This window comes from Pleurodeles waltl, chromosome 2_2 (genome assembly GCF_031143425.1).
Source record: "Pleurodeles waltl isolate 20211129_DDA chromosome 2_2, aPleWal1.hap1.20221129, whole genome shotgun sequence".
NCBI classification, from domain to species: domain Eukaryota; kingdom Metazoa; phylum Chordata; class Amphibia; order Caudata; family Salamandridae; genus Pleurodeles; species Pleurodeles waltl.
Window position 1 is genome coordinate 1,077,393,092 of NC_090439.1, and position 25,888 is coordinate 1,077,418,979.

Below are 25,888 nucleotides of genomic sequence, written 5' to 3' on the forward strand. Positions count from 1 at the left end.
GGATCAAATTTTGCTTGCGAGAGCGGGAAACCGAGAAAGATGGAATAACTGCCAAGGCTAGTGAAAAATCCCTAAGGTTTCTGAAGCGATTGTATTACCCTTCCTGTAGTAAACCAACAGATTTGTTTTCTTCTTTTTGGTTAGTGCTCGCGATATATTGTGGAAATTAGTTTTGAGTGAAGCTGAATGAAGGAGGACAAGCCGCGGGACTTTGTCAGCCGCAGTGTGTGAGTGTGACGTCACTAGGAGCCGCGCTGGGATAGGTTGGTTGGTGAGGAGGGTCGCGCACGGATTGGACGCAGTCCGTGAAGCGCAATTGGTGGGGAAAAGCAAGCGAAGAGTATTCCAGGAATTAAAGTCACTTATTGATTACATATCTTAGAAAAATAAAAGTCAGAAAGAAGAAATTTTTCAAAGCATTCAAGAGTGCCTTGAGGGTAGATGTATATATTAAAGCAAATGTGGGAGAAGAAACACCACCTGAGGATACACCAGCTTACATCGTGATTGAAGAAAAGGGTGTCGCATCATGTCTTTGGCTAAAGCAATGGTTCAAATTAACAGAAAAACATGGAAGTGTAGCGTTCCCTATCCATGGGTCGTTTAATCTAAAAGTTTTGGAGAATCTAAGATTCGCGCTATACGACATGAAAGTACCTCCAAGACCAGCACAGTTTGAGGCATTAGCAATTTGGGAGCTAATGGCTAGAAACCAACAGCAAAAGAAATTTGAGACAAGAGTGAGAAAAGTAGAAAAGACACTAGCGGATGCTAGATGGGATAGCACACAAAAGGTTTGGAGATCAGATGTATTGAAGGGAATTAAATTGTTTCCAGCAATTACTGACGAAGTAGAGACGGAAGGGAGGAAAGCTACCTATAAAACAAACAGGAGTTAGTCCAGAGATAGAGAAAACAATAGAAATTCGAAAAGGTCAGACGAGTCAGACGATGAGGAGTTCATTATACAATTGCTAAACGATCGCCCGCCACCATATGTGGAAAGCGAAAATGGTTCAAGCACTAGTCTGCCCCCCCAGAACCAATACAAGGTAATGTGACACCGAATTTGAGAATATCACAGAGGCAGAGCAGTCCCGATATGCCCTTTGCACCACAAATACCACAAATTCAGAGAATATATCCTGACGTGCCTAAATTGAAACCTGTCGATAATTATCAGCCACAGGTTCAAAGGCGCTGCTGTGATGAGCATAATCTGGGAATTACTTCTGATTTAATGGTGCAGGGAGGACAGCATTATCAAAGACCGACATTGATTCAAGACGAATCAACACAAATTTTGATGCCTCAAAAGCAGGTACAAGAAGTGCCGAGGTACACTTGAGTAACAGAGAGCCAGTTAGGTATGCCAGCAATGATGAACCATAATGTGGGGATTAACGTACCGCAGGATTCGGGGAACAGACAGAATCCAGATGCAATATCTCTACCTATCACTGTAGGTCCACCAGTGCCATTGTATATACAGGCAAACCCAAACGGGTGCGATCAAGGGGTAATGACACAAAATGAGACAGGGATGAGATGCATAGAAAACACTCCAGAAACAACTCCGGTAGGAACACTGCCAAATGGATCTGGGTCTTTGTCAGAATTTAGTCCAATTCCAATTTGTGCTCCGTCAACTGTGGTCAGGTCAAACCCACCACTAATAGTACCGCTAACTTCAAAAACTGAAGTGTTACAGCAATCATCAGTAGCAGTTGATGTAAGCGCTACATTGATGGGACTGAACGCACAACAGCTAACACAATGGTTCAACAGTCTGAACTCCCCACAGAGTACACCCAGCGAGAAAGGAGAAGAATACCTGAATAAAATAAGATTGGGCATGGAAGCAGACGAACTAGTAGAGGGAACGATGGGTCTGAACAGGTTAGAATCATACACAGAAGAAGAGCTGAGATACATGTGCCCTAGGATTACAAGAGAAGTAAGCAGCATACATAGAAAGTTACAATAAATTGCAGACAGAAACAAGATCGATTTAGGTAAGACTAAACACTTGAGCAGAAGTTACAGGCTAGACTTTGAGACAAAAGATTTTGAACACATGAGATCTGCAGGGATGAAAACACACCTTAAGGAGATACTGCAGAGTACGCAGGTCTGGAGATGTTCAGACAAGTGGGAAAGTAGATGGGTTAAGAAAAAGGACAAAAAGAAAGAAAGTACCCCAGATCGGAATGAGAAAGTACAACAGAATGATGATCTGATAACAATGTTGCCAATGAGAGAAACGGCAGGGGGAAAACTAGTACATGTACCGTGGCACAGGTGCGATATTCAATCCTTTACGGACGATTTCCCTAAATTAAGAGAGAAACCGATTGAATGGTATCAACAAACAGATAGATTTGTGAAACTCGCAAAATGTCTTTGGGAAGACCTGAACACCTTATTCGAAATTGTGGTTCCGGCAGATTTGTGGGAAGATTGAAAAAGGGCTGTAGGTTGGCCAACAAGTGAACCAGAAGGAGATAGGGACACAGGTGCACCATCACCTATGGTAATGAGTTTATACCATAAGGTGATTGAGCACTTGAAAACAAAGGTTGCGTCAAAAAATGTGGATTGGCAGAGGATTGACAGAACGGCACAAGAAGTTAAAGAGTCAATACATGTGTACTATGAGAGATTGTTGAAAGCGTTTAAAAATTACAGTGGCACGGAGACGATTGAGGCAAAGGACATGCTCCATTTTGTGTTCAGATTTGTGGAAGGGTTGAGACCCGAGATCAGTCAGATGATTAAAATGCATTTGATTTGTTGGCAGTCAAAATCGATCGACGAAGTGTTGAACTATGCAAAATACTGTAGTGATGAGATTGAGACGAAGCAGAAAAGGTTGAAAGAAAAGGTAATGGTGATGCAGCTTAGAGCAGCTCAGACAGGTTTGCAAGGTTTACAAGGTTTTCAACAACAGTTGCCGCAGCAGCAACAGCAGGGAAATGCTATGTTTCAGCCACAAATGAGAGGCAGAGGCCGAGGAGGTTTTGTGAATAATGGTCCTGATTTAAATACTGTTATGATTCCAAATGGTATACAGGCAATGAAGAAGGTGATGCCATGTCACACGTGCGGAATCGTTGGGCATTGGAAACGGGAGTGCCCAATGATGGTGCAGGAAGGTGTAGGTCAGCAAAACAATGATGTCAATGCATTTCAGAATATGAGAGGACCGAAATTGAGCGGTCCAAATCCAAATTTTCTAAATAATGTAAATCAGATGCAGGGTTTACAACCCATACAACCACAGCAAGTGCAAATGCCCCGTGCGCAAATGGCACAGTTGCAGCCAATGCAACAGCAGTTTCCTATGGTACCTAATCAGCAAATGCAAATACCTTAGCACCAATGAATCAGCAACAAGTAATGCTTTCTCAACAGGTCGCGGGTCAAGGGATGAACCAAAATGACACAGTACACCAATTCCCGTTACACAGTGAGAATGGAATAAACGATGCGTGGGAGAGTGAAAGTTCAGATGAGGAGAGAAATTGTATGCTTGCAGCATCCTTGGAAGTTGATCAAAAGGGTCCGTATGTGGAAGGAAGAGTTATGGGTCACCGTGTTTCGTTCTTGGTTGACACCGGAGCTACACGCTCTACAGTTAGAAGCATCGAAGTACCAAATTTGCCACTTTCAGGGAGAACATTTCAAGTAGTGGGAGTAGCAAATAGGTACCTGACAAACCCAATCACAGATTCAGTGCAAGTCAGAATTGGTAACTATCAAGGGTCACATAAATTCGTGGTGTGTGACTCAAGCCCGATATCACTATTAGGGAGAGACCTATTGTGTAAATTGGGATGCTCGATTATGTGTTCAAATGATGGAATTAAAATTCAGACAAACAGTGATGAGGAAGAAGAGGACAGTTTAGGAGGAAACGAAGTGGAAACTGTTGACAAAGAGTATCCCCTGATTACTCTTTATCCAATGCTCACTGAAGCAGAAATTCCTGCTGAGTTACAGGAAACAGTTGAAAAGGAAGTGTGGGATATGACAGGGAAAGAAGTAGGATTGGTCAAAGGAGTACAACCAGTGAAAGTGACCGTAAAACCCAACCCAATGTAAATTTTCCCCAGACACCACAATACCATATGCCGCAAGACACCCTCATGAAAGTCGCCCAACTCATTGAGGAGTTTGTGAAACAGGGAGTACTGAAAGAAATGCTAAGTAGTCCATGTAATTCACCAATCATGGGACTAATGAAACCGAGTGGAAAGGTCCGGATTGTTCAGGGTTTGAGAAAAATAAATGACATAATAGTCAAATGTTGTCCCGTAGTACCAAATCCAGCTGTGATAATGTTTCAAATTACCTGTGATGCTGAGTGGTTCTCAGTCATCGACTTGTCACAAGCATTCTTTTCTGTGCCTCCTAATGAGGGCAGCCAATTTCTTTTTTGTTTCAAATTTTGGGACAGAGTCTACAGTTGGTGTCGAATTCCTCAAGGGTTTTCGGAGTCACCATCAATTTTCAATCAGATTCTAAAGAAAGATTTGGAATCATTGGAATTACCATTTGAATCAACCTCGGTACAGTATATTGCCGATTTGCTGATCACATCCAAGACAGAAAATGACTGTACAGCTGACACCATTGCCCTATTGGACCATTTGGGAAGGAACGGACACAAAGTGTCCCCTTTAAAATTACAGTTCTGCCAGAAGAAAGTGAAATATTTGGGTCACCAAATAGAAAAAGGGTCGAGAAGAATTATGAAAGAGAGAATAACAAGAGTACTTCAAATGAGTCCACCGAAGACGAGAAGAGAGGTGAGAAAGTTTTTGGGAATGGTGAGCTACTGTCGCCAATGGATTACCAATTTCTCAACTCTAGCAAAACCTTTACTGAAACTGACCCAGAAAGATGCGCTGGATGAAATAGTGCTGAAAAGAGATGAAATGGATGCTTTCATTGAATTAAAGGAATGTATGTGCAGGGCTCCAGCTTTAGGTATGCCTGATTACACAAAGCCTTTTACATTGTTTTGTCATGAACGTGACGCATGTTCCTTGTCTGTCTTGACTCAAGACCATGGTGGCGTAAACAGACCAGTAGCATATTTTTCAGCTACTTTGGATCCGGTTGCAGCAGCACTGCCAGGGTGCTTGTGTGCCGTAGCAGCAGTTGTTATCAGCCTAAATCAGAGTGAAGGAATAGTGATGGGACACCCTTTAATAGTCATGGTCCCTCACTCAGTCGAGATACTTTTGACACATTCCCGAACACAGCACATGACCGGTGCTAGGCTTACAAGGTACGAGACAATAATTTTGGGTTTACCTAATGTGCAGCTGAAAAGGTGCACTACGTTGAATCCAGCAACCTTGTTTCCCAGTGAAAATGTCGAAATTGAGAACGCTGAAGATATCGAGCACGACTGTCTTCAGGTGACTGAATTTTGTACAAAACCAAGACCTGACATCAAAGACACCCGATTGGAAGAAAACAATCAAGTTATTTTTGTTGACGGTTCATGTTTAAGAGATGCACTAGGAATATTGAAAGCAGGATATGCTGTATGTACAATAACAGGTGTTCTGGAAGCATCTTGGCTTCAAGGAGTGTACTCTGCACAAGTAGCAGAACTGGTAGCACTTACTAGAGCTTGCCAACTTTCCGCATTAATGAAAGTCACCATTTACATTGACAGTCAGTACGGATTTGGAATAGTACATGACTTTGGGCAGTTGTGGTCACAAAGAGGCTTCATGACCTCTTCAGGATCACCAGTGAAAAATGGTGAAAGAATAAGAGAATTGTTACATGCCATCCAGTTACCAGGAGAAGTAGCAGTGGTAAAATGCAGTGCACACTCAAAATCACAAGACTATGGGGGTTATTCTAACTTTGGAGGAGGTGTTAATCCGTCCCAAAAGTGACAGAAAAGTGACGGATTTACCACCAGCCGTATTACGAGTCCATTATATCCTATGGAACTCGTAATACGGCTGGTGGTATATCCGTCACTTTACCGTCACTTTTGGGACGGATTAACACTACTCCAAAGTTAGAATAACCCCCTATGTTTCTTTGGGAAATGGGTATGCAGATCACGTCCCAAGGTTTTGCGCAATGAACTGTATATTGCTCAGAGACAAATGGAACTTGATAAATGAGCCAGAACTTGAACCAAGTGAAGCTTTTGCTCTAAAGGTTGTAGATACAATCGATGAATTGAAATCCCTACAGAACGATGTTAGTGAAGATGAGAAACTCTCATGGAGCAAATTACAATGCGTAAAGAAACCAGATGATTTGTGGGTTTCAAGTGAAGGGAGATTGGTTCTACCAAACAGACTTTTGACGCAGTTGGCCAGACTGTATCATGGACAAGCCCATCTTGGAAGGGATGCCATGGTTAGACTATTCAAAATCGATTGGTTTAATCCCAAATTCCGTTAAGTTGCTGAAGTAGTTTGCCATCGTTGCATCATTTGCCAACAAATGAACGCAGGGAAGGGAACAGTAGAAAATTTGAGCCACATTGGAAGAGCATGTGGTCCATTCAGTAGGATGCAAATGGATTTTATTGAGATGCCTGTGCATGGAGGCTTGAAGTATGTGTTGGTGATTGTGTGTATTATTAGTCACTGGATTGAAGCATACCCCACACGTAGAAATGACAGCCTTACAGTTGCAAAACTACTCTTGAGAGAACTAATACCACGTTTCGGATTCCCGATCTCCTTAGAATCAGATAGGGGAAGTCACTTCAATAACGAAGTAAGAAAATTACTTTGTGCAGCGCTGAACATTGAGCAAAAATTGCATTGTAGCAACCGCCCTGAAGCATCAGGACTAGTGGAGCAAATGAATGGCACATTGAAATCGAGGATGGCGAAAATATGTGCATCAACAAACTTGAAATGGCCTGACGCATTGCCCTTGGTGTTAATGTCAATGAGAAACACACCCGATAGAAAGACTGGACTGTCACCGCATGAGATCCTCATGGGCAGACCCATGAGGCTTCCCTCAGTTCCTGTAAATGCTCTTTTGAATATTACAGATGATATGGTGTTGGACTACTGCAAAGGTCTAGCTGATGTGGTGCGTTCTTTTTCTCACCAGGTGGAGGCAACCACCTTGCCACCGATCCAAGGTCCAGGACACGCCCTGAAAGCAGGTGACTGGGTCGTGATAAAGAAGCACGTGAGGAAGTCGTGTTTGGAACCCCATTGGAAAGAACCTTTCCAAGTGATTCTGACAACTACCACCGCTGTGAAGTGTGCAGGAGTTCCCAACTGGATTCACGCCAGTCACACGAAAAGGGTGACGTGCCCCACAGAAGAGGAAGTTGAAGCGCTGAAATCGCCAGTGACTGACAAGAGAGCACCAGGCACCGAGACAAGTCAAAGAGAACCAGGAGGCGAACAAGCAGAAATAGAGGAAGGGGAGATATTTTCTGAGGAAGAAACAACTGATTCATTTGAGGAGGACCAAGGAGAAGCCTCAGGAAGTGACGAAGGCCCTGAAGGTGACAAAGACCCTGAGACAGGTGAAGGAGCAGGAGAGCCTGATCAGAGGAGGGCTTTCCCAGAAGCAGACGATACAGGAAAAGAAAAGGAGAACCTAATTGACCTCCTAGAGGGAGAAGACACGACAGGACAGGGTGAAACTGTTCAAACTCTTCCAGGACCGGTTGCAGGTCCATCAGGTGAAAACAGTGCGAAACGGAGACAAAGCATATCGCCAGTGAAATTAAGGACTAGAGAAATATTAAACGAAAGTGAAGGGCCAAAGTTGAAAGGGAAAAGAAAAGAAGTGTCTGTCGCAATAACAACACCAAGTGAAGAGAAAGACCCGGCCAAGGAAGAAAGTACCAGCGAGAGAGAATCAAAAGGAGATGCAAAATTGAAAAGGAAAAGAATACCGAGCAGAAGATATTCTGGTCCGGAGTGGGCATACATAGCCACTAACGATTGGTCAGACGAATTCCTATCCCTCAGTCTTGAGAACGAAGAAGCAGAACATCACTTTGGCACTTGAGAAGTGGAATTCCATGAACCTTACCGAGTAAGACATTGATAACCTGATTGACCTTTGAACCGGATGAGACATTGCTAACTTGATTGACTTTGAAACCGATTTTGAGACAAAGCTGCTAAACCGATAAGAGACCAAGCTGCTAAAAAGAACCGTGTGAACATTGAACTCGTTCAGCTTTATATATATATATCTGCAAATCTGATTTGATAAAGTGTCTTCAACTTTCTGATTCTATATAGATCATGACAGGCTACACTACACAGGGACATAAAATGAAGTGTTGTAAATACATGTGTATAGGTCTAATAACTGCATGTATACTAACCATTATAGCAATAGTTTTTGGAATGCATGGAAAGAAGGAGAGAGACGCGAATGATGCTTCTACTTCTAAACCTATTACTGAACTAACTCCTTTGAAGAAACTCGAACAAGACGAAAGACATTTGCATTATAAGAAGGAACTTTCGTTCAACGTTTTCTATCGCTTGTTGAGTGAGTATGTTGAGACAATGGATGCGAAAGATTGTTATGTGTGCACACAAATACCTACCTCAGTAATGGAATGGGTGACATATCATAGCATGCCTCTTAAGTATGGAATTACATGTAGTTTAATAATGACCAGATTTTGTGGTCAGGAGTATATTCACTATTTTTATTCCAATCAAGATGTTGTATTCGCATATATCCCTATAATAGAGTACCTGAGTAAAGTAACAAGAGATTATTATATAAAATTAATAAGGGGTTTCTTTGAGCCATTGTCACCTTTTCACACAGCTTACGCTCACAGAGAAAACCTTACATGCTTGCTTTCACTGATGGAGAAAAGCTTTTTAGATCACACTGACGATAGGAGGAAAGCGGGGAAGGAGAAATTAGAAAGGGAATTACACAAGAGGACATCTGTAGATAATTATGCTTTTGCCGCGATAAAGACACAAGGGAAAATAGCTTTTAATGCATTACACGTAGGGAGGTTCTGTGTACATAGACATAAATCATATTATAACACAGTCTTTGTGGGAACGAGTGAATGTAAACATACGTTTTTGTTTCAACCCAAATGGACGTTCATGCTGAATGAACAAGACCCAGTTATTCCAGGGGTATATTATATTTGTGGACATAACGCCTATTATCGTCTTCCTAAAGGATGGTAGGGGAGATGTTATTTGGGAATGGTGTTCCCAAAGGTTTATCAATTGGACGACTTAAAGAAATTCCCAAAGCTGTCTGAATCACATCATGTTCAGAAAAGGGAGACAGCTTCTGGTGTGGTAGGAGATATATTTGGAGCAATGATTCCTTCAGTGGGAGTCATATTGAATTCAATTAAAATACGAAAGTTGTCTACTATTGTGGATAACATGCTGACAAAATTCTCAGGAGCTATAATCCTGATGGATGCTGAACTTGCTGCAGAAAGAGCTATGACTCTTCAAAATCGGCTTGCCTTAGACATTCTTTTAGCAAAGGATGGCGGCGTTTGCAAAATGCTTGATACACGTCACTGTTGTACTTATATTCCGGACAACATTGGGCAAATTAGAAAATTGCTTACAAATTTATCTAACGAAAGTGCAGATTTGAGAGAATTGAAAGAACCAGGAGTATGGGAAAAGGTTGGAAAAGGATTTGCTTCTGTGGTAAATTGGCTCAGCAACATTTGGAATGGATTATTAGTGAAAATAGTAAAAGGAATATTAATAGTATTAACCCCTTAGCTGCTGGGCCGTTTCCCCCCGCAGTGCTGAGCCCGTTTTTGGCTATTTGGGGTAGTTCGCGCTTAGGCCTTCATAACTTTTTGTGCACATAAGCTATCCACGCCAAATTTGCGTCCTTGTTTTCCAACATCATAGGGATTCTAATGGTACCCAGAGTTTGTGGTTTCCCCTAGAGGAGACCAAGAAATTAGCCAAAATACAGTGAAAATTTAGTTTTTTCCAAAAAAATGGGAAGAAAGGGCCGCCGAAGAAGGCTTGTGGTTTTTCCCCTGAAAATGCCATCAACAAAGGGTTTCTAGTGCTGAAATCACCAACGACCCACCTTTCAGGAACAGGCACACTTGAATCAGAAAACCACATTTTTCAACACAAATTTGGCATTTTACTGGGACATACCCCATTTTTACTATTTTTGGTGCTTTCAGCCTCCTTCCAGTTAGTGACAGGAATGGGTGTGAAACCAATGCTGGATCCCGGAAAGCTAAACATTTCTGAAAACTAGACAAAATTCTGAATTCAGCAAGGGGTCATTTGTGTAGCTCCTACAAGGGTTTCCTACAGAAAATAACAGCTGAAATAAAAAAATATTGAAATTGAGCTGAAAACAACAGCCATGTTTCTTTATGTTTTACTCTGTAACTTTTTCCTGCGATGTCAGATTTCTGAAAGCAATATACCGTTTTGTCTGCTGGACTCTTCTGGTTGAGGGGATATAAAGGGCTTGTAGGTTCATCAAGAACCCTAGGGGGCATATTTATACTCCGTTTGCGCCGGAATTGCGTCGTTTTTTTTGACGCAATTTCGACGCAAAACTAACTCCATAATTATACTTTGGCGTTAGACGCGTCTAGCGCCAAAGTCCATGGAGTTTGCGTCATTTTTTAGCGTGGACACCTACTTTGCGTTAATGAGATGCAAGGTAGGCGTTCACGTCTAAAAAATCGACTCCGAGGCATGTGCGTCGGATTTATACTCCCGGGCAAAGTTCACGCCTGGGAGTGGGCGGGTCAAAAAAAATGACGTACGGCCGCATTTGCGCCGTTTTTTAGCGCCTGCAAAAGGCAGGCGTTAAGGGACCTGTGGGCTCTGAAGGAGCCCAGAGGTGCCCTCCCATGCCCCCAGGGACACCCCCTGTCACCCTTGCCCACCCCAGGAGGACACTCAAGGCTGGAGGGACCCATCCCAGGGACATTAAGGTAAGTTCAGGTAAGTGTTTTTTTTTTTTTTTTTGTGGCATAGGGGGGCCTGATTTGTGCCCCCCTACATGCCACTTTGCCCAATGACCATGCCCAGGGGGCCATTGGGCAAGGGGGCATGACTCCTGTCTTTGCTAAAACAGGAGTCATTTCTATGGGGGTTGGGAGTGAAAAAAAATGGCGCAAATCGGGTTGAGGCGAAAAAATTGCCTCAACCTGACTTGCCCCATTTCTTGACGCCCAAGCTCCATTTTCCCCTACGCCGGCGCTGCCTGGTGTACGTCGTTTTTTTAACGCACACCAGACGGCGCCGGCGGCTAACGTCATTCAATAAATACGGCGCCCGCATGGCGCTTCAGAATGGCGTTAGCCAGCGCTAATTTTTTTGACGCAAAACTGCGTTAGCGCAGTTTTGCGTCAAAAAGTATAAATATGGGCCCAGGTACCCAGAGCCAATAAATGAGCTGCACCCTGCAGTTGGTTTTCATTCTATACTGGGTATACAGCAATTCATTTGCTGAAATATGAAGAGTGAAAAATAGGTATCAAGAAAACCTTTGCATTTCCAAAATGGGCTCAAGATAAGGTTTTGAGGAGCAGTGGTTATTTGCACATCTCTGAATTCTGGGGTGCCCATACTAGCATGTGAATTGCAGGGCATTTCTCAAATAGACGTCTTTTTTACACACTCTCTTCTATTTGAAAGGAAAAAATGTAGAGAAAGATAAGGGGCATTAACACTGGTTTTGCTATTCTATGTTCCCCCAAGTCTCCCGATAAAAATGATACCTCACTTGTGTGGGTAGGCCTAGCGCCCGCGACAGGAAATGCCCCAAAACACAACGTGGACACATCAAATTTTTTGACAGAATACAGAGCTGTTTTTTGCAAAGTGCCTACCTGGAGATTTTGGCCTCTAGCTCAGCCGGCACATAGGGAACACTACCAAACCTGTGCATTTTTGAAAACTAGAGACCTAGGGGAATCCAAGATGGGGTGACTTGTGGGGCTCTGACCAGGTTCTGTTACCCAGAATCCTTTGCAAACCTCAAAATGTGGCTAAAAAAACACGTTTTCCTCACATTTCAGTGACAGAAAGTTCTGGAATCTGAGAGGAGCCACAAATTTCCTTCCACCCAGCGTTCCCCCAAGTCTCTCGATAAAAATGATACCTCACTTGTGTGGGTAGGCCTAGCGCCCGCGACAGGAAATGCCCCAAAACACAACGTGGACACATCCCATTTTTTGACAGAAAACAGAGCTGTTTTTTGCAAAGTGCCTACCTGTAGATTTTGGCCTCTAGCTCAGCCGGGAAATAGGGAAACCTACCAAACCTGTGCATTTTTTAAAACTAGAGACCTAGGGGAATCCAAGATGGGGTGACTTGTGGGGCTCTGACCAGGTTCTGTTACCCAGAATCCTTTGCAAACCTCAAAACGTGGCTAAAAAAACACGTTTTCCTCAAATTTCGGTGACAGAAAGTTCTGGAATCTGAGAGGATCCACAAATTTCCTTCCACCCAGCGTTCCCCCAAGTCTCCCGATAAAAAATGATATCTCACTTGTGTGGGTAGGCCTAGCGCCTGCGACAGGAAATGCCCCAAAACACAACGTGGACACATCCCATTTTTTGACAGAAAACAGAGCTGTTTTTTGCAAAGTGCCTACCTGTAGATTTTGGCCTCTAGCTCAGCCGGCACATAGGGAAACCTACCAAACCTGTGCATTTTTGAAAACTAGAGACCTAGGGGAATCCAAGATGGGGTGACTTGTGGGGCTCTGACCAGGTTCTGTTACCCAGAATCCTTTGCAAACCTCAAAATGTGGCTAAAAAAACACGTTTTCCTCATATTTCAGTGACAGAAAGTTCTGGAATCTGAGAGGAGCCACAAATTTCCTTCCACCCAGCGTTCCCCCATGTCTCCCGATAAAAATGATACCTCACTTGTGTGGGTAGGCCTAGCGCCCGCGACAGGAAATGCCCCAAAACACAACGTGGACACATCCCATTTTTTGACAGAAAACAGAGCTGTTTTTTGCAAAGTGCCTACCTGTAGATTTTGGCCTCTAGCTCAGCCGGCACATAGGGAAACCTACCAAACCTGTGCATTTTTGAAAACTAGAGACCTAGGGGAATCCAAGATGGGGTGACTTGTGGGGCTCTGACCAGGTTCTGTTACCCAGAACCTTTGCAAACCTCAAAATGTGGCTAAAATAACACGTTTTCCTCACATTTCGGTGACAGAAAGTTCTGGAATCTGAGAGTAGCCACAAATTTCCTTCCACCCAGCGTTCCCCTAAGTCTCCCGATAAAAATGATACCTCACTTGTGTGGGTAGGCCTAGCGTCCGCGACAGGAAATGCCCCAAAACACAACGTGGACACATCCTATTTTTTTTACAGAAAACAGAGCTGTTTTTTGCAAAGTGCCTACCTGGAGATTTTGGCCTCTAGCTCAGCCGGCACATAGGGAAACCTACCAAACCTGTGCATTTTTTAAAACTAGAGACCTAGGGGAATCCAAGATGGGGTGACTTGTGGGGCTCTGACCAGGTTCTGTTACCCAGAATCCTTTGCAAACCTCAAAACGTGGCTAAAAAAACACGTTTTCCTCAAATTTCGGTGACAGAAAGTTCTGGAATCTGAGAGGATCCACAAATTTCCTTCCACCCAGCGTTCCCCCAAGTCTCCCGATAAGAAATGATATCTCACTTGTGTGGGTAGGCCTAGCGCCTGCGACAGGAAATGCCCCAAAACACAACGTGGACACATCCCATTTTTTGACAGAAAACAGAGCTGTTTTTTGTAAAGTGCCTACCTGTAGATTTTGGCCTCTAGCTCAGCCGGCACATAGGGAAACCTACCAAACCTGTGCATTTTGAAAACTAGAGACCTAGGGGAATCCAAGATGGGGTGACTTGTGGGGCTCTGACCAGGTTCTGTTACCCAGAATCCTTTGCAAACCTCAAAATGTGGCTAAAAAAACACGTTTTCCTCATATTTCAGTGACAGAAAGTTCTGGAATCTGAGAGGAGCCACAAATTTCCTTCCACCCAGCGTTCCCCCAAGTCTCCCGATAAAAATGATACCTCACTTGTGTGGGTAGGCCTAGCGCCCGCGACAGGAAATGCCCCAAAACACAACGTGGACACATCCCATTTTTTGACAGAAAACAGAGCTGTTTTTTGCAAAGTGCCTACCTGTAGATTTTGGCCTCTAGCTCAGCCGGCACATAGGGAAACCTACCAAACCTGTGCATTTTTGAAAACTAGAGACCTAGGGGAATCCAAGATGGGGTGACTTGTGGGGCTCTGACCAGGTTCTGTTACCCAGAATCCTTTGCAAACCTCAAAATGTGGCTAAAAAAACACGTTTTCCTCATATTTCGGTGACAGAAAGTTCTGGAATCTGAGAGGAGCCACAAATTTCCTTCCACCCAGCGTTCCCCCAAGTCTCCCGATAAAAATGATACCTCACTTGTGTGGGTAGGCCTAGCGCCCGCGACAGGAAATGCCCCAAAACACAACGTGGACACATCCCATTTTTTGACAGAAAACAGAGCTGTTTTTTGCAAAGTGCCTACCTGTAGATTTTGGCCTCTAGCTCAACCGGCACATAGGGAAACCTACCAAACCTGTGCATTTTTTAAAACTAGAGACCTAGGGGAATCCAAGATGGGGTGACTTGTGGGGCTCTGACCAGGTTCTGTTACCCAGAACCTTTGCAAACCTCAAAATGTGGCTAAAATAACACGTTTTCCTCACATTTCGGTGACCGAAAGTTCTGGAATCTGAGAGTAGCCACAAATTTCCTTCCACCCAGCGTTCCCCTAAGTCTCCCGATAAAAATGATACCTCACTTGTGTGGGTAGGCCTAGCGTCCGCGACAGGAAATGCCCCAAAACACAACGTGGACACATCCTATTTTTTTTACAGAAAACAGAGCTGTTTTTTGCAAAGTGCCTACCTGGAGATTTTGGCCTCTAGCTCAGCCGGCACATAGGGAACCCTACCAAACCTGTGCATTTTTGAAAACTAGAGACCTAGGGGAATCCAAGATGGGGTGACTTGTGGGGCTCTGACCAGGTTCTGTTACCCAGAATCCTTTGCAAACATCAAAATGTGGCAAAAAAAACACGTTTTCCTCACATTTCGGTGACAGAAAGTTCTGGAATCTGAGAGGAGCCACAAATTTCCTTCCACCCAGCGTTCCCCCAAGTCTCCTGATAAAAATGATACCTCACTTGTGTGGGTAGGCCTAGCGCCCGTGACAGGAAAGGCCCCAAAACACAACTTGGACACATCACATTTTTTGACAGAATACAGAGCTGTTTTTTGCAAAGTGCCTACCTGGAGATTTTGGCCTCTAGCTCAGCCGGCACATAGGGAAACCTACCAAACCTGTGCATTTTTTAAAACTAGAGACCTAGGGGAATCCAAGATGGGGTGACTTGTGGGGCTCTGACCAGGTTCTGTTACCCAGAATCCTTTGCAAACCTCAAAACGTGGCTAAAAAAACACGTTTTCCTCAAATTTCGGTGACAGAAAGTTCTGGAATCTGAGAGGATCCACAAATTTCCTTCCACCCAGCGTTCCCCCAAGTCTCCCGATAAAAAATGATATCTCACTTGTGTGGGTAGGCCTAGCGCCTGCAACAGGAAATGCCCCAAAACACAACGTGGACACATCCCATTTTTTGACAGAAAACAGAGCTGTTTTTTGCAAAGTGCCTACCTGTAGATTTTGGCCTCTAGCTCAGCCGGCACATAGGGAAACCTACCAAACCTGTGCATTTTTGAAAACTAGAGACCTAGGGGAATCCAAGATGGGGTGACTTGTGGGGCTCTGACCAGGTTCTGTTACCCAGAATCCTTTGCAAACCTCAAAATGTGGCTAAAAAAACACGTTTTCCTCATATTTCAGTGACAGAAAGTTCTGGAATCTAAGAGGAGCCACAAATTTCCTTCCACCCAGCGTTCCCCCAAGTCTCCCGATAAAAATGATACCTCACTTGTGTGGGTAGGCCTAGCGCCCGCGACAGGAAATGCCCCAAAACACAACGTGGACACATCCCATTTTTTGACAGAAAACAGAGCTGTTTTTTGCAAAGTGCCTACCTGTAGATTTTGGCCTCTAGCTCAGCCGGCACATAGGGAAACCTACCAAACCTGTGCATTTTTTAAAACTAGAGACCTAGGGGAATCCAAGATGGGGTGACTTGTGGGGCTCTGACCAGGTTCTGTTACCCAGAACCTTTGCAAACCTCAAAATGTGGCTAAAATAACACGTTTTCCTCACATTTCGGTGACAGAAAGTTCTGGAATCTGAGAGTAGCCACAAATTTCCTTCCACCCAGCGTTCCCCTAAGTCTCCCGATAAAAATGATACCTCACTTGTGTGGGTAGGCCTAGCGTCCGCGACAGGAAATGCCCCAAAACACAACGTGGACACATCCTATTTTTTTTACAGAAAACAGAGCTGTTTTTTGCAAAGTGCCTACCTGGAGATTTTGGCCTCTAGCTCAGCCGGCACATAGGGAACCCTACCAAACCTGTGCATTTTTGAAAACTAGAGACCTAGGGGAATCCAAGATGGGGTGACTTGTGGGGCTCTGACCAGGTTCTGTTACCCAGAATCCTTTGCAAACCTCAAAATGTGGCAAAAAAAACACGTTTTCCTCACATTTCGGTGACAGAAAGTTCTGGAATCTGAGAGGAGCCACAAATTTCCTTCCACCCAGCGTTCCCCCAAGTCTCCTGATAAAAATGATACCTCACTTGTGTGGGTAGGCCTAGCGCCCGTGACAGGAAATGCCCCAAAACACAACTTGGACACATCACATTTTTTGACAGAATACAGAGCTGTTTTTTGAAAAGTGCCTACCTGGAGATTTTGGCCTCTGGCTCAGCCGGCACATAGGGAAACCTACCAAACCTGTGCATTTTTGAAAACTAGAGACCTAGGGGAATCCAAGATGGGGTGACTTGTGGGGCTCTGACCAGGTTCTGTTACCCAGAATCCTTTGCAAACCTCAAAACGTGGCTAAAAAAACACGTTTTCCTCATATTTCAGTGACAGAAAGTTCTGGAATCTGAGAGGAGCCACAAATTTCCTTCCACCCAGCGTTCCCCCAAGTCTCCCGATAAAAATGATACCTCACTTGTGTGGGTAGGCCTAGCGCCTGCGACAGGAAATGCCCCAAAACACAACGTGGACACATCCCATTTTTTGACAGAAAACAGAGCTGTTTTTTGCAAAGTGCCTACCTGTAGATTTTGGCCTCTAGCTCAGCCGGCACATAGGGAAACCTACCAAACCTGTGCATTTTTTAAAACTAGAGACCTAGGGGAATCCAAGATGGGGTGACTTGTGGGGCTCTGACCAGGTTCTGTTACCCAGAATCCTTTGCAAACCTCAAAATGTGGCTAAAAAAACACGTTTTCCTCACATTTCAGTGACAGAAAGTTCTGGAATCTGAGAGGAGCCACAAATTTCCTTCCACCCAGCGTTCCCCCAAGTCTCTCGATAAAAATGATACCTCACTTGTGTGGGTAGGCCTAGCGCCCGCGACAGGAAATGCCCCAAAACACAACGTGGACACATCCCATTTTTTGACAGAAAACAGAGCTGTTTTTTGCAAAGTGCCTACCTGTAGATTTTGGCCTCTAGCTCAGCCGGCACATAGGGAAACCTACCAAACCTGTGCATTTTTGAAAACTAGAGACCTAGGGGAATCCAAGATGGGGTGACTTGTGGGGCTCTGACCAGGTTCTGTTACCCAGAACCTTTGCAAACCTCAAAATGTGGCTAAAATAACACGTTTTCCTCACATTTCGGTGACAGAAAGTTCTGGAATCTGAGAGTAGCCACAAATTTCCTTCCACCCAGCGTTCCCCTAAGTCTCCCGATAAAAATGATACCTCACTTGTGTGGGTAGGCCTAGCGTCCGCGACAGGAAATGCCCCAAAACACAACGTGGACACATCCTATTTTTTTTACAGAAAACAGAGCTGTTTTTTGCAAAGTGCCTACCTGGAGATTTTGGCCTCTAGCTCAGCCGGCACATAGGGAAACCTACCAAACCTGTGCATTTTTTAAAACTAGATGTTGGAAAATGGGTTATTGGTAGGGCAGGTAGGTACCTACACCTAGCAACAAGCCACAATCCTCCACAAAAGTACAGTTAGGTCTCAGTAAATTAATCCCAGCTCTACCCTTGGTAGCTTGGCATCGAGCGTCAAGGCTTAACTTAGGAGACAAAGTGTAAAGCATTCAAATATCACAAAACAGTAATTAAATAAAACACAGGAAACAGTTTAAAAATCCAAAACCAATTTATAAAAATAGCTTATATTTTTATCTTTAAAATGACACAAAAACGATTAAAATCGGTTCAGGGGAACCGGAGATATGAATTTTTAAAGTATTATTATTTTCTAGCGCTCAGAAACGAAAAGCGCCAATCGGGTCATCTGGTTGCACCAGGACCGGGGCAAAGTCAAACTTTCAGGCCGACCGCGATGGAGCCCTGCTCGGCTACAAGTCGCGGGAGGCCTCGGTTACAAAGTTACCTTCTGACTTAGTCTCTTTTTCGATGTTTTTCTTCCCCGGGACGAACCTGCCAGTTGGATCCGACCTCCTGGAGCCCTTGTCCGGATACGCGAAGTCGGTTTCCTCAGTGGTGATTTTTACCTTCGGACTTAGTCGTTTTTTCGAGATGAAAATCCTTCGACCGGGGTAAACCTGGATCTTGATCCGACGTCCGTGGAGCCCTTCTCGGATACGATGGCTGGAAGGTCCCGGTCAACTTTTTACGTTCGGACTTAGTCGTTTTTTCGGATGTTTTTCTTTACCGGGACGAACCACGAAGTCAGGCCGGGTCGCGGTTGAGGCAAGCCGGCTAGAATTTCCGCGTCGGGTCGGTCACTTTATGGAGCTTTTTTCCAAAATTTCTCCAATCTTTTCCAAACTTCTGGGGCTTCACCCAGATGTTCTTTTAAGGTTCTTTTGGGGTCCACAGCTCACCCCAAGGGTCCAGAAGTTCTGTGATGGTCCTTGGGAAGTGCGGACTTCAACTCCCAGAATGCACCTGGCGCAAACTCCTTTTTGGCCACTGGACAGTGGTCAGCTGGTCACTTTTTCAGGAGTTGGTGCAGGGGACTCTGGTTAGCAATTTTTCACCTGTAGCAAACAGGGAGTCTCTCCTTGAACCAGTGGAAGCCAGGCAAAGTCCTTCTTGTGGTGAAGCCCAAGTGTGCAGCTGGTGCAGTCTTTCTGAGTGCAGGGTCCAGGTGCAGGCCAGGGGTCCAGCAGGGCAGTCCTTCTTCTTCTTTAGTTCCTTTCTTGTTGAATTCTGGAGGGGATCTGAGGCGTGGGTGCAGGTCTGCCAGTTTTATCCTTGCTCCTGGGTGAAAAGCAGGGGGGCCCTGGTCCTCCAATCAGGGACAGGGTCGTCCCCCTGTGATGACCACTTCCTGGGAAGTGTGGCAAAAATCCATCCCAGAAGGCAACAGTCTCTAAAAATCCAAAATGGATGAATCTGATTTTTAGAGGAGAGATCTGGCTGAGCCCACCCACTGGTGTGGCTAAAAATCATAAACACACCCCTCTCCTGCCCTCTCCTAATCTAATCAAGGGGGCACCTAGCTGTCTGGGGTTGCAGGATGTGGGGGTGTTGCTGGGTGCTGCAAATGTCCTTCTCTGCCTTTGAAGACCAGTTTGGCAGCCCTCCCCCTTCCTGCTTCCCCATCTGCTGAGGGGAGATTCTCTCCCCCAAGCACATTCCTTTGTGTGAAGTCAGGCCACTTCACACCTCATTAAAGTAGCCTGGCAGAAGCTGCTGCAGGCTGGCCAATCAGAGCACAGCAGCAAAAACAATGCAGAGCTGAAATTGGCAACTTTTTAGGTAAAGTCTAAACTTTTTACCTGCACTAGTTATATTAAATCCAACAACTGGAAGTTGTGGGATTTATTATAACAATCAATTTGATACCAAATTCTTGGTATGTAACATTTAAGGAGACTTTAAAATTTTAAATAAAGTCTGCCCATTCTAGCCTATGAAGGCCATTTACTTCAATGAGGGAAAAACGAATTTGGCTGTTTTTACCTCACCAGGGCTTATAAATCTATTTTTATAAAGTCCCTGCTTATAGTTACATGGCACCCAGCCCTAGGGGCACATAGGGCACACCTTAGGGGTGACTTATATGTAAAAATAAGGTAGTTTAAGACTTTGGAAGTACCTTTAATTCCAAAGTCGAATTTGCATATAACTTTAATTTAAAAGCAGCCAGCAAGGCAGGCTTGCTTTTAAAATGACACTGGGCACCTCAGCAATGCACCTAGGTGTGCACCACCTATGCTGTGGTCCCTAAACCTACATGCCCTACCATATACTAGGGACTTATAGGTAGGTTTACTTAGCCAATTATAATTAGCCTAATTTGCATATCCATTTTACACAGAGCACAGGCCCTGGGACTGGTTAGCAGTACCCAGGGCACCATCAGAGTCAGGAAAACACCAGCATAAAGTGGAAAATGGGGGCAAAAAGTTATGGGGCCTCTGCAATCAGCCCCAGTTTCTCACACAACCCCCCCCCAGCCCACACGCCCAGGAGACTCAGCCCAACCCTGGGAGAGTCTTCCTGGCTTGTTAGGCGAGGAAGACAGTGAAGAAAACTGGCTGTCCCTTTGCAGGGCCTACTCTGCCTTACATCCCCCTGTCAGGGTCACTCCCTCTGGGTAGTGAAGCCATCCCAACAGTAAAAGGACCCAACTCAAACTGAAACTTCCCTCTAGGGGGGTCTTCCTCCTCTCTCTCTGCCAACTTGGGTAGTGAGGTGCCCACCTCCCCTACTCCTAACTTTGCTAGGGCAAGACCTAGCTTACCCAAAGAGGTCACCCAACACTTGAGCAACCCCACCATGACCAACAGGGTCAGGGGGCCTACTTTGCTATTGGCCTTGGGGTCTGCCTCCCAGGCCAAGTACAGTGCTGCCAGGAAGGCTAGCACCCAGCAGAGGCTACTGACAGCTGTCAGTACCCAGAACCACACCCTAAGCTCTCCACTGACAGGTGGCTGAGCTGCTTTAGGGGCATCTTTGGGGTCCTGGCACCCCTCTTGCTGTCTAGAGTGGGGGGCTACCACCTCCTGTGGCAGACACCCTCCTTCCACTCTCCCTTCTGTCAGTGCAGGGGCAACACCCTGCATCTGGACAGCTGCCTGACTACTCAGGACTTCCTTGGGGTCAGGTGAGGCCTCACCAGTGCCAACATTGGGCTCCCCCCTTACTGGGGCAGAGGGCCCTTGGCTCCCTGGAACTCTCTTTAAGAGTGGCCTACCCTTCCTTTTCTTCTTTCCTTTTCTTGGGGACCCCTGTCTCCTAACTGTAGGGACTGACTCCCCAGGACTTTGGGTTGGGGGGGCGCCCTGGGCGACCACCCCATCTGTGACCAGACTCACCTCTGGGAGGTCATTGCCCAGGATACAATCTAGGGGGAGGTCAGCACTGACTACCACCCTAATCCAGTCAAGGATACCCTCCCTCTCTAGGGGCACTATGGCTACAGGTTTGGAGGTGACCTCCCCTGTGGCTATCCTGACTTTCTTTGTCTTTCCTGGGACATACATGTCTGGGGTCACTAACCGGTCACTCACTACAGTGTGACTGGCACAGGTGTCTCTCAGGCCAGTGGTAGGGATCCCATTCACTTGAATGTGGTGGAAGTGCCTACTCCCACCCTCAGGGATCACCAGCTTACCATCTGGTCCTGTCTCCCAGCACAATGCTAGGAGGACTTCATCATCTGAGGAATTCTCCTCTATGGCTACACTGGACAGCCCAGTGCTAACCACCTTCTTTGGACAGGCTGCATCTCCTCTGAAGTGACCTGTCTGCTGACAGTCAAAGCAAGCCCTACTGTCCAAGAGCTTTTTTAACCCTGGGTCTCCCTGTCTCTGCATGTCAGAGTGGGAGTGGGATTTACTCTCCTCCTTCTTAGGGTTCTGGGGTACAGAGGGAGTCTCTGTGGTGGGCTTACCACCTCCCTCCTTAGGTTTTTGGGGACCTGTCCCCCCCTTCTTGGAGTCTCCCCCCTGGGACTTGACAACCACCCTGGTTCTCAACCACTCATCAGCTGCCTCCCCTAGCTCTCTAGGGTTGGTCTGCTTAGAGTCCACTAGATGCTGGCGTAACCTTTCTTGGATACAATTGGTCAAGATGTGCTCTCTCATGATCAGATTGTATAACCCCTCATAAGTATTTACTTTGTTGCCAATAATCCAGCCCTCTAGGGCCTTTAGTGAGGTGTCCACAAAGTCAACCCAAGACTGGGTACTGACCTTCTGGGTGTCCCTGAACTTCATTCTATATTGCTCTGGGGTCAGACCAAACTTCTTGACTAAGCACCTCTTCATACTAGGGTATGAATCTGCCTCCTCCCCCCTTAAGGTCAGAAGCCTATCCCTCCCTGAGTTGGGGACCAACTCCCACAAAAGGGAACCCCAGTATTGAGGCTTAACCCTTCTCATTTGGAGTGCCCTCTCAAAGGCCCCTAGCCACTTATCTATGTCATCCCCCTCTACATAAGCAGGAACCACCCCCTTGGGTAATCTGGGGCAAACTTCCCCACCCATGGACACCTCAGCTTCTTTATCGCTGCTTCCATCTCTTTTCTCTTTGTATGCCCACTTTTTCTTTTCTAGGGCCAGCTTCTCTGCTTCCAAAGCTATGTAGGCTAGCTGGGCTTCCAGCTCTCTTTCCCTTATGGATGGGTTCTCTCCTCCTGAAAGGACCCTCTTCCTACCACTAGCTTTGGGTCTGCCCCTAGTGACTGTATCCATTGAGGACCGTTCCTCCTCTTCCTCACTTGGGGTCTGATGCCTTCCCTCCCCTGAGTGGTTAGAGTTAGCATCTTCCTCTTTTTCTTCCCCCTCTGGAGCTTCCTCTGTCTCTACCTCTTGGGCCTCAGCCCATGCTGTCAGGGATTTAATCAGGATTTGCTTCCTGAGATCAGGGGTTGCAGGCAACCCCCTCTCAATACACAACCCCCTAAGCTGGACTACTGTCAGTGTGGGTAGGCTAGCCAGATCAAGCTCCATGGTTCCCTAGTTTTGTGTCAACAAAAACTTTTTGCAAAAATTGGAAACAAGAATTTAGAAAAATTACAAAAATTCAATAATTGAAATGAATCCAAATTAATTTTTTTTTAAAAAAAAAATTTAAAATTAAAAATTAAAACAATTTTTGCACTAGGACAATTTAAAGGATTTTTAATTTGTTTTATCCAAAACTGTAACGTGATATTGAACACAAGTACAGGATCCCGTCGCTGCTTCCAATTATGTTGGAAAATGGGTTATTGGTAGGGCAGGTAGGTACCTACACCTAGCAACAAGCCACAATCCTCCACAAAAGTACAGTTAGGTCTCAGTAAATTAATCCCAGCTCTACCCTTGGTAGCTTGGCATCGAGCGTCAAGGCTTAACTTAGGAGACAAAGTGTAAAGCATTCAAATATCACAAAACAGTAATTAAATAAAACACAGGAAACAGTTTAAAAATCCAAAACCAATTTATAAAAATAGCTTATATTTTTATCTTTAAAATGACACAAAAACGATTAAAATCGGTTCAGGGGAACCGGAGATATGAATTTTTAAAGTATTATTATTTTCTAGCGCTCAGAAACGAAAAGCGCCAATCGGGTCATCTGGTTGCACCAGGACCGGGGCAAAGTCAAACTTTCAGGCCGACCGCGATGGAGCCCTGCTCGGCTACAAGTCGCGGGAGGCCTCGGTTACAAAGTTACCTTCTGACTTAGTCTCTTTTTCGATGTTTTTCTTCCCCGGGACGAACCTGCCAGTTGGATCCGACCTCCTGGAGCCCTTGTCCGGATACGCGAAGTCGGTTTCCTCAGTGGTGATTTTTACCTTCGGACTTAGTCGTTTTTTCGAGATGAAAATCCTTCGACCGGGGTAAACCTGGATCTTGATCCGACGTCCGTGGAGCCCTTCTCGGATACGATGGCTGGAAGGTCCCGGTCAACTTTTTACGTTCGGACTTAGTCGTTTTTTCGGATGTTTTTCTTTACCGGGACGAACCACGAAGTCAGGCCGGGTCGCGGTTGAGGCAAGCCGGCTAGAATTTCCGCGTCGGGTCGGTCACTTTATGGAGCTTTTTTCCAAAATTTCTCCAATCTTTTCCAAACTTCTGGGGCTTCACCCAGATGTTCTTTTAAGGTTCTTTTGGGGTCCACAGCTCACCCCAAGGGTCCAGAAGTTCTGTGATGGTCCTTGGGAAGTGCGGACTTCAACTCCCAGAATGCACCTGGCGCAAACTCCTTTTTGGCCACTGGACAGTGGTCAGCTGGTCACTTTTTCAGGAGTTGGTGCAGGGGACTCTGGTTAGCAATTTTTCACCTGTAGCAAACAGGGAGTCCCTCCTTGAACCAGTGGAAGCCAGGCAAAGTCCTTCTTGTGGTGAAGCCCAAGTGTGCAGCTGGTGCAGTCATTCTGAGTGCAGGGTCCAGGTGCAGGCCAGGGGTCCAGCAGGGCAGTCCTTCTTCTTCTTTAGTTCCTTTCTTGTTGAATTCTGGAGGGGATCTGAGGCGTGGGTGCAGGTCTGCCAGTTTTATCCTTGCTCCTGGGTGAAAAGCAGGGGGGCCCTGGTCCTCCAATCAGGGACAGGGTCGTCCCCCTGTGATGACCACTTCCTGGGAAGTGTGGCAAAAATCCATCCCAGAAGGCAACAGTCTCTAAAAATCCAAAATGGATGAATCTGATTTTTAGAGGAGAGATCTGGCTGAGCCCACCCACTGGTGTGGCTAAAAATCATAAACACACCCCTCTCCTGCCCTCTCCTAATCTAATCAAGGGGGCACCTAGCTGTCTGGGGTTGCAGGATGTGGGGGTGTTGCTGGGTGCTGCAAATGTCCTTCTCTGCCTTTGAAGACCAGTTTGGCAGCCCTCCCCCTTCCTGCTTCCCCATCTGCTGAGGGGAGATTCTCTCCCCCAAGCACATTCCTTTGTGTGAAGTCAGGCCACTTCACACCTCATTAAAGTAGCCTGGCAGAAGCTGCTGCAGGCTGGCCAATCAGAGCACAGCAGCAAAAACAATGCAGAGCTGAAATTGGCAACTTTTTAGGTAAAGTCTAAACTTTTTACCTGCACTAGTTATATTAAATCCAACAACTGGAAGTTGTGGGATTTATTATAACAATCAATTTGATACCAAATTCTTGGTATGTAACATTTAAGGAGACTTTAAAATTTTAAATAAAGTCTGCCCATTCTAGCCTATGAAGGCCATTTACTTCAATGAGGGAAAAACGAATTTGGCTGTTTTTACCTCACCAGGGCTTATAAATCTATTTTTATAAAGTCCCTGCTTATAGTTACATGGCACCCAGCCCTAGGGGCACATAGGGCACACCTTAGGGGTGACTTATATGTAAAAATAAGGTAGTTTAAGACTTTGGAAGTACCTTTAATTCCAAAGTCGAATTTGCATATAACTTTAATTTAAAAGCAGCCAGCAAGGCAGGCTTGCTTTTAAAATGACACTGGGCACCTCAGCAATGCACCTAGGTGTGCACCACCTATGCTGTGGTCCCTAAACCTACATGCCCTACCATATACTAGGGACTTATAGGTAGGTTTACTTAGCCAATTATAATTAGCCTAATTTGCATATCCATTTTACACAGAGCACAGGCCCTGGGACTGGTTAGCAGTACCCAGGGCACCATCAGAGTCAGGAAAACACCAGCATAAAGTGGAAAATGGGGGCAAAAAGTTATGGGGCCTCTACAATCAGCCCCAGTTTCTCACAAAACCCCCCCCCAGCCCACACGCCCAGGAGACTCAGCCCAACCCTGGGAGAGTCTTCCTGGCTTGTTAGGCGAGGAAGACAGTGAAGAAAACTGGCTG